The following is a 19,233-nucleotide window of genomic DNA, read 5'->3' on the forward strand; positions in this document are numbered from 1 at the left end:
ATCTATCCAAGATGCTCATCGAACCCCATTTAAGACTGATCCAAAAAGAAAATCACCAAGACATGTTATCATCAAACTTGCCAAAACCAAAGATAAAGAGAAAATTGTAAAAGCAGCCAGGGATAAAAGAAAGGTCTCCTACAATGCAGAATCAATAAGAATAAGTTTGGACTACTCAGCAGAAACCATGCAGTCAAGAAGGCAATGGGATGACATAAATAGAGCACTGAAGGAGAAAAACTGCCAGCCAAGGATCATATATCCAGCAAAACTCTCTCTGAAATATGAAGGCGAAATTAAGACATTTACAGATAAACACAAGCTGAGAGAATTGCAAGAACCAAACCAAAGCTACAAGAAATACTAAAGGAAATTGTTTGGTCAGAAAACCAATAATATCAGATACCAGCACAATACAAGGTCACAGAACAGAACATCCTGATATCAACTCAAATAGGGAAATCACAAAAAGAAATTAAGATTAATTAAAAAAAAAAAAACGCTCAAAACAGGGAATCACTGAAGTCAATATGTAAAAGATCACAATAATCAAAAAGAGGAACTAAATACAGGTGGCATAGAACTGCCATGTGGAGAGGGATACAAGGCAATATAGAACATTACAAGTTAGGTTTTTACTTAGAAAAATAGGGGTGAATATTAAGGTAACCACAAAGAGGTATAACAACTCCATAACTCAAAATAAAAACCAAGAAAAACATAACGACTCAGCAAACATAAAGTCAAATACTATGAAAATGAGAAACACACAATTTAAAAAGAAAAACGTCTCAGCACAAAAAAGTAAGTGGAAAAATGAAATTGTCAACAACACACATAAAAAGGCATCAAAATGACAGCACTAAACACATACTTATCTATAATTATGCTGAATGTAAATGGACTGAACGCACCAATAAAGAGACAGAGAGTCTCAGACTGGATAAAGAAACACGATCCGTCTATATGCTGCCTACAAGAGACACACCTTAGACTTAGAGACACAAACAAACTAAAACTCAAAGGATGGAAAAAAATATATCAAGCAAACAATAAGCAAAAAAGAAGAGGAGTAGCAATATTAATTTCTGACAAAATAGACTTTAAAGTTAAATCCACCACAAAGGATAAAGAAGAACAGTACATAATGATAAAAGGGACAATTGGCCAGGAAGATATAACTGTATTAAATATTTATGCACCCAGTGACAGGGCTGCAAGACACATAAAACAAACTTTAACAGAACTGAAAAGTGAGATAGACACCTCCACAATTATAGTAGGAGACTTCAACACACCACTTTCAGAGAAGGACAGGACATCCAGTAAGAAGCTCAATAGAGACACGGAAGACCTAATTGCTACAACCAACCAACTTGACCTCATTGTCTTATACAGAACACTCCACCCAACTGCTGCAAAGTATACTTTTTTTTCTAGCGCACATGGAACATTCTCTAGAATAGACCACATATTAGGTCATAAAACAAACTTTTGCAGAGTCCAAAACATTGAAATATTACAAAGCATCTTCTCAGACAACAAGGCCATAAAAGTGGAAATCAATAACAGAAAAACTAGGGAAAAGAAATCAAATACTTGGAAACTGAACAATACCCTGCTGAAAAAAGATTGGGTTATAGAAGACATTAAGGAGGGAATAAAGAAATTCACAGAATGCAACGAGAATGAAAATACTTCCTATCAAAATCTCTGGGACACAGCAAAAGCATGCTCAGAGGTCAACTTATATCAGTAAATGCACACATACAAAAAGAAGAAAGAGCCAAAATCAGAGAACTGTCCCTACAACTTGAACAAATAGAAAGTGAGCAACAAAAGAATCCATCAGGCACCAGAAGAAAACAAATAATAAAAATTAGAGTTGAACTAAATGAATTAGAGAACAGAAAAACAATTGAAAGAATTAACAAAGCCAAAAGCTGGTTCTTTGAAAAAATTAACAAAATTGATAATCCATTGGCCAGACTGACTAAAGAAATACAGGAAAGGAAACAAATAACCTGAATAAGAAATGAGATGGGCCACATCACAACAGACCCAACTGAAATTAAAAGAATCATATCAGATTATTATGAAAAATTGTACTCTAACAAATTTGCAAACCTGGAAGAAATGGATGAATTCCTAGAAAAACACTACATACCTAAACTAACACAATCAGAAGTAGAACAACTAAATAGACCCATAACCAAAAAAGACATTGAAACAGTAATCAAAAAACTCCCAACAAAAAAAAGCCCTGGCCCAGACGGCTTTACTGCAGAGTTCTACCAAACTTTCGGAGAAGAGTTAACACCACTACTACTAAAGGTATTTCAAAGCACAGAAAATGACGGAATACTGCCTAACTCATTCTATGAAGCCACCATGTCCCTGATACCAAAACCAGGTAAAGACATTACAAAAAAAGAAAATTACAGACCTATATCCCTCATGAACATAGATGCAAAAATCCTCAACAAAATTCTAGCCAATAGACTTCAACAACATATCAAAAAAATAATCCACCACGACCAAGTGGGATTTATACCAGGTATGCAAGGCTGGTTTAATATTAGAAAAACCATTAATGTAATCCACCACATAAATAAAACAAAAGACAAAAACCACATGATCTTATCAATTGATGCAGAAAAGGCATTTGACAAAGTCCAACACCCATTTACGATAAAAACTCTCACCAAAATAGGAATTGAAGGAAAATTCCTCAACATAATAAAGGGCATCTATACAAAGCCAACAACCAACATCACTCTAAATGGAGAGAGCCTGAAAGCATTTCCCTTGAGAATGGGAACCAGACAAGGATGCCCTTTAACACCGCTCTTATTCAACATTGTGCTAGAGGTCCTCGCCAGAGCAATTAGGCTAGACAAAGAAATAAAGGGCATCCGGATTGGCAAGGAGGAAGTAAAATTATCTCTATTTGCAGATGACATGATCTTATACACAGAAAACCCTAAGGAATCCTCCAGAAAACTACTGAAACTAATAGAAGAGTTTCGCAGAGTCTCAGGTTATAAGATAAACATACAAAAATCACTTGGATTCCTCTACATCAACTAAAAGAACATCGAAGAGGAAATCACCAAATCAATACCATTCACAGTAGCCCCCAAGAAGATAAAATACTTAGGAATAAATCTTACCAAAGATGTAAAAGACCTATATAAAGAAAACTACAAAGTACTACTACAAGAAACTAAAAAAGACCTACTTAAGTGGAAAAACATACCTTGCTCATGGATAGGAAGACTTAACATGGTAAAAATGTCTATTCTACCAAAAGCCATCTATACATACAATGCACTTCTGATCCAAATTCCAATGACATTTTTTAATGTGATGGAGAAACAAATCACCAACTTCATATGGAAGGGAAAGAAGCCTCAGATAAGTAAAGCATTACTGAAAAAGAAGAAGAAAGTGGAAGGCCTCACTCTACCTGATTTTAGAGCATAATATACAGCCACAGTAGTCAAAACAGCCTGGTACTGGTACAACAACAGGCACGTAGATCAATGGAACAGAATTGAGAACCCAGATATAAATCCATCCACATATGAGCAGCTGATATTTGACAAAGGCCCAGTGTCAGTTAATTGGGGAAAAGATAGTCTTTTTATCAAATGGTGCTGGAGTAACTGGATATCTATTTGCAAAAAAACGAAACAGGACCCATACCTCACACCATGCACAAAAACTAAATCTAAGTGGATCAAAGACCTAAACATAAAGACTAACACGATAAAGATCATGGAAGAAAAAATAGGGACAACGTTAGGAGCCCTAATCAAGGCATAAACAGAATACAAAACATTACCAAAAATGACGAGGAGAAACCAGATAACTGGGAGCTCCTAAAAATCAAACACCTATGCTCATCTATAAGACTTCACCAAAAGAGTAAAAAGACCACCTACAGACTGGGAAAGAATTTTCAACTATGACATCTCCGACCAGCTCCTGATCTCTAAAATCTATATGATTCTGTTAAAACTCAACCACAAAAAGACAAACAACCCAATCAAGAAGTGGGCAAAGGATATGAAGACGCATTTCACTGAAGAAGATATTCAGACAGCTAACAGATACATGAGAAAATGCTCTCGATCATTAGCCATTAGAGAAATGCAAATTAAAACTACGATGAGATTCCATCTCACTCCAACAAGGCTGGCACTGATCCAAAAAACACAAAAGAATAAATGTTGGAGAGGCTTTAGAGAGATTGGAACTCTTATACACTGCTGGTGGGAATGTAAAATGGTACAACCACTTTGGAAATCTATCTGGTGTTTTCTTAAAAAGTTAGAAATAGAACTACCATACAACGCAGAAATCCCACTCCTCAGAATATACCCTAGAGAAATAAGAGCCTTCACACAAACAGATATATGCACACCCATGTTTATTGCAGCTCTGTTTACAATAGCAAAAAGCTGGAAGCAACCAAGGTGTCCATCAACGGATGAATGGGTAAATAAATTGTGGTATATTCACACGATGGAATACTACGCATCGATAAAGAACAGTGACGAATCTCTGAAACATTTCATTACATGGAGGAACCTGGAAGGCATTATGCTGAGCGAAATTAGTCAGAGGCAAAAGGACAAATATTGTATAAGACCGCTATTATAAGATCTTGAGAACAGTATAAACTGAGAAGAACACATACTTTTGTGGTTATGAGCGGGGAGGGAGGGAGGGTGGGAGAGGGTTATTTAGTGATTAATTAGTAGATAAGAACTACTTTAGGTGAAGGGAAGGACAATACTCAATACACTGAAGGTCAGCTCAACTGGACTGGACCAAAAGCAAAGAAGTTTCTGGGATAAACTGAATGCTTCAAAGGTCAGCGGAGCAAGGGCGGGGGCCTGGGGACAGTGACTTAAGGGGACTTCTAAGTCAATTGGCAAAATAATTCTATTATGAAAACATTCTGCATCCCACTTTGAAATGTGGCGTCGGGCGTCTTAAATACTAAGAAGCGGCCATCTAAGGTGCATCAATTGGTCTCAACCCACCTGGATCAAAGGAGAATGAAGAACACCAAGGTCACAAGACAACTATGAGCCCAAGAGACAGAAACGGCCACATGAACCAGAGACTTACATCATCCTGAGACCAGAAGAACTAGTTGGTGCCCGGCCACAACCAATGACTGCCCTGACAGGGAGCACAACAGAGAGCCCCTGAGGAAGCAGGAGAGCAGAGGGATGCAGACTCCAAATTCTCATAAAAAGACCAGACTTATTGGTCTGACTGAGACTGGAGGAATCCCGGCGGTCATGGTCCCCAAACCTTCTGTTGGCCCAGGACAGGAACCATTCCCGAAGACAACTCATCAGACATGGAAGGGACTGGACAATGAGTAGGAGAGAGATGCTGATGAAGAGTGAGCTACTTGTATCAGGTGGACACTTGAGACTGTGTTGGCATCTCCTGTCTGGAGGGGAGATAGGAGGGTAGAGGAGGTTAGAAACTGGCAAAATTGTCATGAAAGGAGAGAGTGGAAGGGCTGACTCATTAGGGGGAGGGTAAGTGGGAGTATGGAGTAAGGTGTATATAAGCTTATATGTGACAGACTGACTTGATTTGTAAACATTCACTTAAAGCTCAATAAAAATTATTAAAAAAAAAAAAAAACACTATGGCTTGGGTCAGACAAACGTTACCTGTCAAGGTGACATCTTTGCTTGTCAGCACTTTAAAGAGGCCTTTTGCAACAGTTTTGCTCAGTGCAATGTGTCTTTTGATTTCTTGATTGCTGCTTCCATGAGTGTTGATTGTGGATCCAAGTAAAATGAAATTCTTGACTTTAGTCTTTTCTCCATTTATCACGATGTTTATTGGCTCAGTTGTGAAGATTTTTTTTTCTTTGTGTGAGGCGTAATTCATACTGAAGGCTATGGTCTTTAGTCATCAGTAAGTGCTTCAAGTGCTCTTCACTTTCAGCAAGCAAGGTTGTGTCATCTGCATAATGCAGGTTGTTAGTGAGTCTTCATTCAATCCTGATGCCCGTTCTTCTTCATATAGTTCAGCTTCTTGGATTATTTGCTCAGCATACAGATTGAATAAGTATGGTGAAAGGATACAACCCTGACTTTAAACTACGCAGTATCCCCTTGTTCTGTTCAAATAATTGCTTCTTGGTCTAAGTACAGGTTCCTCATGAGCACAATTAAGTGTTCTGGAATTCTCATTCTTTGCAATGTTATCTGTAATTTGTTATAATCCACACAGTCAAATGCTGTTGCATAGTCAATAAAACACAGGTAAACACCTTTCTGGTAATCTCTGCTTTCAGCCAGGATCCATGTGACATCAGCAGTGATATCCCTTGTTCCATGTCTTTTTCCGAATCCAGCTTGAATTTCTGACAGTTCCCTGTTGATATACTGCTGTAGCTGCTTTTGAATGATCTTCAGGAAAATTTTACTTGTGTCTGATAATAATGATATTGTCCTGTAATTTCTGTGTTTGTTGGATCACCTTTCTTTGGAATAGGCATAAACATGGATCTCTTCCAGTTCGTTAGCCAGATTGTCTTCCAAATTTCTTGGCATAGACAAGTGAGCACTCTCAGTGCTGCATCCATCTGTTGAAGTATCTCAATTTGTATTTCATCAATTCCTGGAGCCTTGTTTTTCACCAGTGCCTTCAACACAGCTTAGATTTCTTCCTTCAGTACCATCAGTTCCTGATCATTTGCTACGTCCTGTAATGTTTGAACGTCGACCAATCCTTTTTGGTATATTGACTCTGTGTATTCCTTTAATTTTCTTTTGATGCTTCCTCCATTGTTTAGTATTTTTCCTGTAGCATTCTTCAATATTGCAACTGGAGGCTTCAGTTTTTTCTTCTGTTCTTTCAGCTTGAGAAATGCTGAGTGTGTTCTTCCATTTTGGTTTTCTATCACCAAGTAGCTAAGACTGTACTGAGCATTTTTCCTTCATTGTGTCTTTCAGTCATTACAGCAACTTGTAAAGATGCTATTATAATTTCATCTTATAGACTATAAAACAAAAGTTCAAACTATGTTATGTAAATTGTTAAGATCAACTGGTTGGGATGTACAGAGTGGGTTATTTAAATTCAAACTGGTGTGTCTTTACAGTGAAATATTAATTACCTAGTATTACTCATGAGGGGCACCATGACCATTTGAGAAGTTTTCTTGTATTATTCATAAAATAACAATAATAATCCATTGCCATTTAGTTGATTATGACTCATAGTGACCCTATAGGACAGAGTAGAACTGCCCATAGGGTGTCCAAGGCTATAAATCTTCACAGAAGCAGATCACCACATCTTTCACCTGTGGAGCAGCTGGTGGATTCGAAGCGCTGACCTTTTAGCTATCAGCTGAGCACTTAATCCTTGTGCCATGAGGACTCCTATATTATTCATATACCCTCTTCAATTAATCCTACCTTCTGCTCAACAATTAGTGTCCATGGAAGCAGCCATCAAGAAATCAAATGACATGTCACATTGGGAAAATCTGCTACAAAAGACCACTTAACAGCTTTAAAAAGCAAAGATGTCACTCTGTTGACTAAGGTGCACCTGACCAAAGCCTGGTCTTTTCAGTCACCTCATATGCATGTGAAAGCTGGACAATGAAAAAGGAAGACAAAAGGAAAATTGCTACATTTGAGTTGTGGTGTGGGCCAAGAATATTGAATATAGAGTGGATTGCCAGAAGAACAAACAAATCAGCCTTAGAAGAAATACTACCAGAATACTCCTTAGAAGTGAGAATGACGTGACTTTGGATTGCTTACTTTGGACATGTCAACAGGAAGGATCGTTAGAAAAGGACATCATTACTGATAAAGGAAACGGAGAGTGAAAACAAGAGAACCCCTTAGTGAGATGGAGCTATACAATAGCCAAAAGAATGGATGCAAACATACCAATAATCATGAAGATGTCACAGGACTGGGCAAAATTTCTTTCTGCTATGCTTAAGGTCACCATTACTCATAGCTCATTCCATGGCAACTAACAACAACAACAACCTTCTGCTTCTAGTCTGACCTCACCAAATTCTAGTCTACCTGTGAAAGGTGGTATATTTGAATTTCCAGGGGATTTTTACAAAAATTTATAGGTGATACTAAAGATTCCCCCCACACGCTATTTCACATTCTGTACTTCAGTGGGAATAAGTTTAAACAGTTTACTGGTTTAGTTTAAACAGTTTACTGGTTTAGTTTTATGGATAGAACATATAAAAGCAATTGTTTTGGACTGTGAGATACTATAAGACTTGACAGGGGCTTCCATGTGTAGATTTGGAAACCTAAAGAGTAGCATCAGGTGTCAACAAAAGGTGGGAATGCTACCAGAGTCACCTGGGAAGCACTGATCACACTAAGTAATTGATATCTTTACTCAATGCCTTCCCCTTCGACTGTAACCTGTTTGGAGGCAGAGGCTATGTCTTAATTAACACTACATAAAAAAAATAAAAAATAAAAAAATTTTATGTAGCTCCAAGCAGAATTCCTGACATTGAGAGCATCCTTATCAGAGAACAGGGGATAACTAGTGACTCCTGAAAGGGTTCCAGATTCTAAGAGCTGAACTGCAGATGCCATTGGCAGCATCTGCTCATCTGTATATGAACCCATAATATGGCCTGCAAAGTCCTGCGTGGTCTGGTTTCTGCCTCTCCATCCAGCCTCATTCACAGCACTGACCCCTTCATCGTTGTGTGTGCTCTCTCCATACTGGCCTTCCATCAGTTTCTGGAATACACCATGTTCCTCCCTGACTTAGCGTCTTAAGGTGCTGCTGCCCCTGAGATTATCTGTCCCTTTCCACTGGTTAATTCCTATTCACTTGTTAGGGCTCAGATCAAATTCTCCCCTGGCCCAACTTTGGTTCTTCTCTCCTGTTACATCATCTCAGCAAACCTTGTATTTTTTCACAGCACTCACACAATTGTAAACTAAATGCTTATTTCATGATTTCTCACCCTTGATCTGTGATCTGGCTCTCATACTGGACCAAAATCGCCATGATGTTCATCACAGTGCCAGAGCCAAAGGAGGCACTAAATATTTGTCCAATAAATGAGTTTTAAAGAGGCTATGTGTTAGGAATTTTGATACTCAATTGGATAAGTGCCTCCACATTATGGCCATCACAGTTAAAATACTACCTAAAATACTGGGAACTTGGCAGCATAAAGAAGAGAGGACTTTTTAATGCACGCACTAGCAACTGCATTAAGGAATATGCCTTGCTTTTTGTTTAATCAAAAATTTAATATACTCCTGTGCCAAGGGCTTTTCTGCAAGATCTAATATGTGAGTAAAGAACATTGCTGAGTTGAGAGAGTATTAGATATTCCTAGATAGAGCTTAGCATAGAGTAGAGCCACAAAAAAGAAAAACCAGTTCTAATTCAGAGACTCTTCAGGCTGAAGGGGTGGATGCAGAGGTTATAGGTATTTATTAATAACTGTGATTGTGTGAAGAGCATATCACATTTTACAATTTGCACAGCACTTTCATAATCATTGATCGTCTTGATCTTAAGGCTGCTTAAGGTGTATTGAGTTCCACTAACACACCCCTCTTCAAAGTGAAGCTGTCTTACTGCTCAGCCTCAGAGCCATTTCTCTGAGGGCTGGGATTAAGGCAAATGGGTCTGGGGGGACCATTAGGCTAGTGCACATTCACCAAAGGTCTTTATTTTAGATTAAAAAAAAAAAATAAGATCTCCAAATGGAGGTCACTGCATTGTGTGTGTGTTAGTTTCCTAGTGCTACTATACCAGAAATACCACAAGTGTGTGGCTTTAAAAAACAGAAATTTATTTTCTCACAATTCAAGAAGCTGTTGTTAGGTGCCATCAAGTTGGTTCCCACTCATAGTGACCCTAGGTACAGCAGAACAAAACACTGCCAGGTCCTGAGTCATCCTCATGATCTTTGTTATGCTTGGGGACATTGTTGTAGCCATTGTGTCAATCCATCTCATTAAGGGTCTTTCTCTTTTTTGAGACCCTCTACTTTACCAAGCATGATGTCCTTCTCCAGGAACTGATCACTCCTGATAACATGTTCAAAGTATGTGAGATGTAGTCTTACCATCCTTGCTTCTAAGGAGCGTTCTCGCTGTACTTCTTCCAAGACAGATTTGTTCATTCTTCTGGCAGTCCACGGTATATTCAATATTCTTTCCCAGCTCCGTAATTCAAAGACATTAATTCTTCTTCAGTTTTCCTTATTCATTGACCAGCTTTTGCATGCATATGAGTCAATTGAAAATACCATGGCTTGGATCAGGTGCACCTTAGTCTTCAAAGTGACATCTTTGCTTTTCAACACTGTAAAGAGATCTTTTGCAGCCAATTTGCCCAATGCAATGTATTGTTTGATTTCTTGACTGCTGCATTCATGGGTGTTGATTGTGGATCCAAGTAAAATGAAATCCTTGACAACTTCAATCTTTTCTCCGTTTATCATGATGTTGCTTATTGGTTCAGTTGTGAGAATTTTTGGTTTGCTTTCTGTCGAGATGTAATCTATACTGAAGGCTATGGTCTCTGATCTTCATCAGAAAGTGCCTCAAGTCCTCTTCACTTTCAGCAAGCAAGGCTGTGTCATCTGCATAAAGAAGGTTGTACGTAGGGTAACTATGTGTGAGAACCAATTCGATGGCACCTAATAACGACAGTAAAAAAAAAAAAAAAAACAGTAGCAGGGGCAATTCTTAAAGTTCCTGAGTTTGTAGACATATCTGCCTCCATTATGATCAGATAGTGTCTGTCTATAGTGTCCGTCTTCCCCCATGTCTGAACACTGTTGTGTCCAATCTGTTCTTTTTGTAACTCAGAAGCGATTAGATTTAAGGCACACCCTACACTGATCTGGGCTCATTAACATAACAAAGAAATCCTTATTTCTAAATAGGATCACATTCACAGCTTAGAATTTCAATACGTATTGGGTGGAGGCACAATTTAATCCATAACACTGTGTGGGTATGTGTTTGTGTGCATGTTAAAAGAGAAAAGTTGTGTAAAAATATGATCCAGTCTTGACATCTCTTCAACTTTTAATATCCTGGAAGCCTCAAAAATTTGGCAAAGTCTGGGCCTTTGAGAGGCCCTAGGTATAAGCAAAATATTCACACCAGTCTCCATCCACAGTCCCATTATAAATTGAGAGGAAAGGACAAGTTTTACAGGCATAGCCTGGCTAAACCCGTGGGACCAGTCAGGCCTGAATTTTTCTTTCCTCTGCGTCCCTAAACTTGCTAGGAGCTTAAGCTTTGCACACAAGCAGACCTATTTTCAAACCCTGACTGTCAGCCTTCTCAGCTCTGCATACTTTGGTGAGTTGTTTCACCTTTCTAGGCCTGAGATTATTCATCTATAAAATGATGATGAAAATTTAAGTCCACAATCCCTTTTCCACAATCCTGAAATCTAAAAAAGCTCTGAAATCTGAGAAACTTTTTCGTAAGTTTAGAGCCAAAGCTCCTCTGGCAACAAAATCAGTCCTGAGTTGACATAAGGCTATTAAAGTCAACATTTATCACTTTACAGTGAACATTCACAATTTCAGATGTAGAAATATTTATGTGTTTGTGCTGGGCATGTTGTATAGTATATGGCATATGCACTGTGCAACCTTTCTAGCAACAAATGTTTCTGAATCTCAAAATACAGCCAGCCCTAAAAGTTTCATGTGAGGAACTGCGGCCTTTTCCTGTGTGGTATGCTGATGAGGTTTGAAGAAGACGGTGTATGCCAAGTCCTTGGTTCATAGTAAGCACTCAACAACAGCTAGTCCTAATTTATAAGGCATTCCTTTGGTGTTCACCCCACTGAACTCCAGCAACCTTGGCCCTTCCCTTGATCCCTTTGTTGAGGAACACCTGGTTGTTCACCACTTGACTTTGTTTATGTATGTATATATCTGTTTATTTTTTTGGTGAAAGTATACACAGCCAAATGCATACCATCTCAATAATTCTACATGTACAATTCAGAGACACTGGTTATGTTCTTCAAGTTGTATCCCCATTCTCGCTATCCTATTCCACTACCGTTATCTTAAACTCCTTGCTCCCTAAGCTTCCCATCTAACCTTTCAAGTTGCTGTTGTCAATTTGATCTCACATAGAAAATTATTTTAAAAAGTGCAATGCTCAAAGCAGACATACTTTACTAATTAAAACATGATTTTTTTTTTTTTTCCTCAAAGAAGACTCTAGGGGATAGTTTTGTTGTAAAGTTTAAAGGTTATTTCAGGGAATAGTTTTGGGGGCTCCTCCAGCCTCAGTGGTTCCAGAAATTCTGGATTTCATAGAGAATTTAACATTCTGTTCCAGTTTTTCCCTCCTTTGATTAGGATTCTTCTATAGAATCTTTAATCAAAATGTTCAGTAATTCACACTGTGGCTTTTGATAAAATTTGCATTCTCTCTGTTAGTGAAGGGTGTCTTAGCTGAAGAGTTTCTGAAATTCAGAGTGTTTTTTCTTTGGCTCTGACTACTTCTGCCAGACCAGGAAAATTTCTGAGTCCTAACATTACCGTACGGGAGCCCTGGCTGTGCTGTGGTTAAGAGCTATGGCTGCTAACCAAAAGGTTGGGAGTTTGAATCCACTAGCTGCTCTTTGGAAACTCTGGTTATATAGGGTTACTATGAGCTAGAACCAACTCAACAGCACCTAATGGCAACAACAACACCCTACAGGATTCTCGTAATTATTTTTTTCTGTAAGACTCCTGCATATGTCCCTTTACCGTTGCCATATAAGTAGAAGAGAACACAGAGGTAAACTACAAAACGACACCAACAAAAAGCTTATGTCGTTACAAAAATTAGTTTATCTTCTTTGGCCAGTACTAACTTTTCTCAGTACATAGGTAGTTAGTTCATTCTTTTACTTATGCATTCATTCACTCACTCTTTTGTTTATTCACTCTATTATTCAATTGTTCATGCATTATTTTGTTCATGTTATAACATGCTCCTAACCAATAAAATGGTAAAAATGATGGGGTTGATGCTCATGATTTAAAAAAAAAAAAAAGTTGCCATCAAGTCTTTTCTGACTCATGAAGACCCTGCTTGTTTCAGAACTGAACTGTGCTTCATAGGGTTTTCAATGGATGTGCTCTTTCAGAAGTAGATTGCCAGGCCTTCCTACCACAGGTGCTGCTGGGTAGAGTTGAACAGCACTTAACTCTTTGTGTCGCTCAGGGGACTCCTCCATAATTACATCATGTTATGTAAGATTCTATCTTGCTAGCCAACTCACTCCAGAGGTTCTTCTTTCTGACTTGATAAAATGAGTGGTCATGTTGAGGAAGTCCATGTGGCAAGAAACTGCAGGTGGCCTGTAGGAAATAAGGGTGGCCTAAAAAAAAAAAAAAAAAAAAATTTTTTTTTTTTTTAGGAGCTACTGACAGTCTCTAGGTCCTAATGGTGGTCTCTGATCAACACCTAGCAAGGAGCTGGGCCCTCAAGTCTACGGATGTAAAGAACTGAATTCTACTAACATTCTGAGTGAGCTTGGAAGTGGATTTTTCCTCAGCTGAGTTTCCAGATGAGAACATATCCTAACCAACACTTCAATTGCAGCTTTGCAAAAATCTATTTTATAACTATAAGCCTGGACTTCTGACCCACAGAAACTGTGAGATAATACATATATATATATGTATTGCATCAATCTGCTAAGTTTGTGATAATATTGTGAAACAGCAAAGGGAACTGTCTTAGGTATTTAGTGCTGCTATAACAGAAATACCACAAGTGGATGACTTTAACAAACAGAAATTTATCCTCTCATGGTTTAGGAGGCTAGAAGTCTAAATTTAGGGCACTAGCTCCAGGGGGATACTTTCTCTGTGAACTTTGGGGGAAGGTCCTTATCATCACTCTTCCCCTAGTCTAGGAATAGCACAGGGACTCAGGGTCCAAATGACGTGCTCCACTCTTGGCTTCTCTTGCTTGGTGGCTTTGAGATAGCTCTCTTCTCTGCTCATTTCTCTCTTTTGTATCTCAAAAGAGATTGGCTCAAGATACCACCTAATTTTGTAGATTGTGCCCTGCCTTGTTAACATAACTTCCTCTAATCCTGCCTCATTAACATCATAGAGGGTAGGATTTACAACACATAGTCTGTGTGAATGGTGACCCTATCCTGTTGGGCCCAAAACCCAAACCAAACCCACTGCCTTTGAGTTGATTCTGACTCATAGCAACCCTATAGGACAGAGTAGAACTGCACCATAGAGTTTCCAAGGAGCACCTGGGGGATTCGAACTGCTGACCTCTTGGTTAGCAGCTGTAGCACTTAACCACTATGCCACCAGGGTTTCCCCATTCTTCTGCCCCTTGGGTGTGGCAGTTCTGCCCACACAGCTGTGGGCAGCAGATCCAGTCCCATACTCCTAGCACTGTTGAACAGCATCCCCACTCTCTGGAACTGAGTTGGTGAAGATCAACTCTTTGAAACTTAAGAGGCAGTGACCCCACCCTGTGAGATCCAGCAGGCCATGGTTCCTCCCTTTGACACCCCAGAGGTTGTGGTCCCACTCATTTGAGACAAAGGCAGCTCTGCTTCATGTGCTTCTTGTCTCTTCAGCTTCTGCATTCTGGTTCCTTGGCCTCTTGGTCCCTCAGCCCCTTGGGCTTCTTGGGCTGGCTCTGCCTTTGCCCCACTTGGGAAAGTGTCACAAAGCTCTTTAGCTCTACTGATAAGTGCTTCTCAGTGCAGGGACCCAGTGTCCAAATGACATGCTCCACTCTGGCTCCTCTTGCTTGGTGATACTGAGATCACTGTGTTCTCTGCTCACTTCCCTCTTTTATATCTCAAAAGGGATTGATTCAAGATGCAACATGATCCTATAGATTGTGTCCTGCCTTATTAGCATAACTGCCTCTAATCCTGCCTCATTAATATCCTAGAGGGTTAGATTTACAACACAATGTATAATAACATCAGGTCACAAAATAGAGGACAGCCAAATACTGGGAAATACGGTTTAGCCAAGTTGACACATATTTTGGGGGACATAATTCAATCCAGGAAAAGCTGGTGATGTAGTGGTTAAGTGCTATGGCTGCCAACCAAATGGTTGGCAGTTTGAATCCACCAAGTGCTCCTCAGAAACTCTATGGGGCAGTTCTACTCTGTCCTATAGGGTTTCTATGAGTTGGAATGGACTCGACGGCACAGGGGGTAATTCAATGCATAACAGAAACTAATATAGTGCCCTTGGACAAGCTCCCTAATTTCTGTACCTCAATATTGTTGTGAGCAATGGGATGATAACATATGTAACAAAGAATAGTTCAGGCACATAAAAAGAGTAATATAAGCATATTATTATAACTACCTATGACATACTGGATATCTCAGCACATTTGGCATGATTTAACATCTTCTTCTTGAAACTCTTCTCCTCCTTGCCTTTGTTATATTTTATTCTTCTGATTTCCCTTCTAGCTTTGCCCTTGTTTTTCAATATCCTTCACTAACTTCTGTCCCTTAACCCTTCCTTAAGAATTTTGCCTCTTTGTCTGCTCAACCTTCAGCATCTTTCTAAGTGCTTCAGGGAAAAATAATTTATTTCTCTTGCCTCATATTTTCCTAAGAACTTCTAAAGGACGACCTCCCTGGACACATTGATTGGGTGCTTCTGCTGAACAAGAATAATGAACTCCAAAAACAAAGAGATAAACTAAGTAAAAAAAAATAGTATTTTAGACCCCCTGTGTACCTGAGGTACTGTGCTGGGCATATTTTTACTTTATAACTAATCTATACAACCATCCTGGGAGATTTGCCTTATTGGCACCAAAGAAAGAAACAGGAAGGGTCAAAGAGGTGAGAAGCAGTGTGAGTAATGGAAAGGGTGCTACCTTGGAGACAGACCTGGTTCAGATATGGCCTCTAGCTCTTGTGGGTTAGGTGACCATGAACATATTGCTTAACCTTTCTGAGCTCCTGCGTCCTCATGGTATACTGAGGATGATAATATCCATCTCAGAGAGCTATGAGGATCAAACAGCACGTGTGTTTGGCAGAAACTCAATGCCTTGTAGGTATATTTGTCTCAGGCCTTATTGTCACTTTCAGGTGTCTTGGCCTCTTATCTGGCTCTCTTCCCACAGAAAAACATCTGACTGAGCTCCTGTTGGTTGGCTAAGCTCTGGCAGGTACTAGGTAAAATCTGGGGCCTCTTGTGAGCTTCCATCAGTGGGTGAATTCCAGAAGAAGGGTGTAGAATAATATGGGAAATAAGTGTGTCTTAAATCTAGCAGTAAGTTTCTAAAATGAGCATTATCATTTGCGTTTTCTGAAACTTATCCCTAGCAAACATTTTTCTGGCCAAAATGTTGATGCCCTCACCGTGAAATAGGTCACATGTTATTTTTTCCCCTTACTACATAAACCTGATATACAACGAGGGGCTATATTGGGATTACGAATATTACAGTTCCACTCTATCCGACTAACCTCTGATCTATATCTCTTTTGTAGAGATAAGGACACAATTGATCTTCACATAACAAACAAGTGAATTGTTTCCCCACAGTTTCCCTACAGTGCCTTAGAAAGATTTATAACTATTTTGTACAATTAGCAATATGTTTTTGCAATTTCAAACAAGAACTGAACTTACAACCTGAATCTACAGCTCATTTTCCTCTGTGCTCGCTGAGCACAGGTCTCTTCTGAGTGACGGTGATCCGCTAAGTTCTTCCTTTTATACTTTGTACTTGTGTGACTTCTTTTTGTGAGGTGCTGGAGTATGTTTGTGAAGATATTCAGGAACCAGTCCAAAGTACAAAAAAATTATAGCTGGGGCCACAGTAAATAAATTTAGATTAAGAAATTATTTAATAAATTGAAAGGAAGTGAGGAACAGAGAAAGAATGAGAGAAATTGTTAGAATACTCATTTTCTGCTTTACTTTACACAAACTACAGTCTGGATGGCTGTTTAAAGGTAAAATACCTTTTATTTTGAGTTCCATTCCTGGTTTCTGAGAACATATGCTTAGCATAGGCTATACCAGTTGTACAAATCCTATGTTGTTAGGTGCCATCGAGTCCATTCCAACTCACAGAGATTCTACAGAACAGAACACTACCTGGTCCTGTGCCATGCTCACAGTTGTTTTTATGCTTGAGCCCATTGTTGCAGCCACTGTGTCAATCCACCTTGTTGAGGGTCTTCTTCTTTTCTGCTGACCCTCTACTTTACCAAGCATCATGCCCTTCTCTAGAGACAGATCCTATAGTACTTTTATATTGAATGTAATTTTGTGTATCCCTTGGTGGTGCCAATAGTTAATGCACTTGGTTGTTAACCACAAGGTTAGAGGTTTGAGAGTACCCAGAGGTACCTCAGAAGAAAGGCCTGGCTATCTACTTCCAAAAAATCAACCATTAAAAACCCAATGGAGCATCATTCTACTCTGACACACACGGAGTGGTCATAAGTTGGAATCAAGTCGACAGCAACTGGTTTACTGGTTTATATCTTTATGTGAATGTGACGGTAGAGGTTTGTTTTTCTTTAATACTTTTTAAATTTATATGCTTTGCGGAGGGCAGATAAAGGAATTAGGCAGGAAATCGGTATACTACTTGACCTTACACTATAAAACATCTACTACCGCTTCCACATTACAGCTTTTTTTTTTCCCCCACCTCTGATATCATCTCAGAATTGACTAGATGGCAATGGAGTGGATATCATCTGAATGCCTTTCCTGTGTCAGAATAGTTGCAATCAATACAAAGGGCAAATACTCTCGTACCTGAAGTCCACTTCTTGATGAAGATGCATTTAAACTGCTGTGGTTCGCCTTAACCATTCCCATGAGGTTAAGGAATGGGGCTAAGTAATACCATGGTAAATGGAGAAAAGGTTGAAGTTGTATAGGATTTCATTTTACTTGGACCCACAATCAACACTTATGGGAGCAACCGTCAAGAAATCAAAATGCGAATTGCGTTGGGCAAATCTGTGGCAAGAGACCTCTTTAAAGTGTTGAAAGCCAAAAATATCACCTTGAAAACTAGGTTCGCCTGACTGAAGCCATGGTATTTTTAGTAGCCTTGTTGCATGTGAAAGCTGGACAAAGAATAAGGAAGACCGAAGAAGAATTGATGCTTTTGAATTGTGGTGTTGGCAAGGAACATTGAATATACCACAGACGGCCAAAACAATGAATAAATCTGTCTTGGAAGAAGTGCGACCAGAACAGTCCTTGGAAGCAAGGATTGTGAGACTATGTCTCAGATACTTTGGACATGTCAGGAGAGATTAACCCCTGGAGAAGGACATCATGCTTAGTAAAGAAGAGGGTCAGCAAAAAAGAGGAAGACCCTCAGTGAGATGGATTGACATAGTGGCTACAACAATGGGCTCAAGCATAACAACGATTGTGAGGATAGAGCAGGACCGGGCAGTGTTTCGTTGTTTTGTACATAGGGTCGCTATGAGTTGAAATCAGCTTGATGCCACCTAACAACAACAACGGTAACCATAAGCAGCATTTGTTAAAGACTTCCTACATAACAGGAATTACAACAGGAATCTCAGTTTCCTGGTCATTTAATTGTCATGATAACTATTTGACCCAGAGACTATTATCGTTGAAAATAATGTACTTGGAGAGATTAAGCGTCTTAACCAACAGCACATAGCCCATAAGAGTGAAAATACAACACAACTTTTTCTGATTACAAATAGTTCTCTAAAAACTGGTACATAATTCTGTCTCCTAATGATTGAATCCGCCAGGTGCTTCCTTGGAAACTCTATGGGGCAGTTCTACTCTGCCCTAGAGGGTCGCTATGAGTTGGAATTGACTCGACGGCACTGGGTTGTGTTTTAAGGATTGGTAAAGAGCTTCCCAATCTTTCTGGCTGGGCACAAAAGAGAAGACCTACAGTAAACATGCACTTAGTAGATCGTACTCTAATAACTCAGAGAAAGCGAAAATATATAAATATGTATATATACATATTTGGGGGGAAGGAAAACAATTTGTCTGAGTCATTAGTGGTGAATCCAAGCCCAATTTAAAATAAATAAATAAGTAGGTTTGATATTGTTCCAACTCATGGTGACCCCATGTGTTACAAAGTAGAACTGTTCCATAGGGTTTCCAAGGCTGCAACCTTTCAGAAGCAGATCACCAGG

Source organism: Elephas maximus, chromosome 5 (genome assembly GCF_024166365.1).
Source record: "Elephas maximus indicus isolate mEleMax1 chromosome 5, mEleMax1 primary haplotype, whole genome shotgun sequence".
NCBI lineage: Eukaryota > Metazoa > Chordata > Mammalia > Proboscidea > Elephantidae > Elephas > Elephas maximus.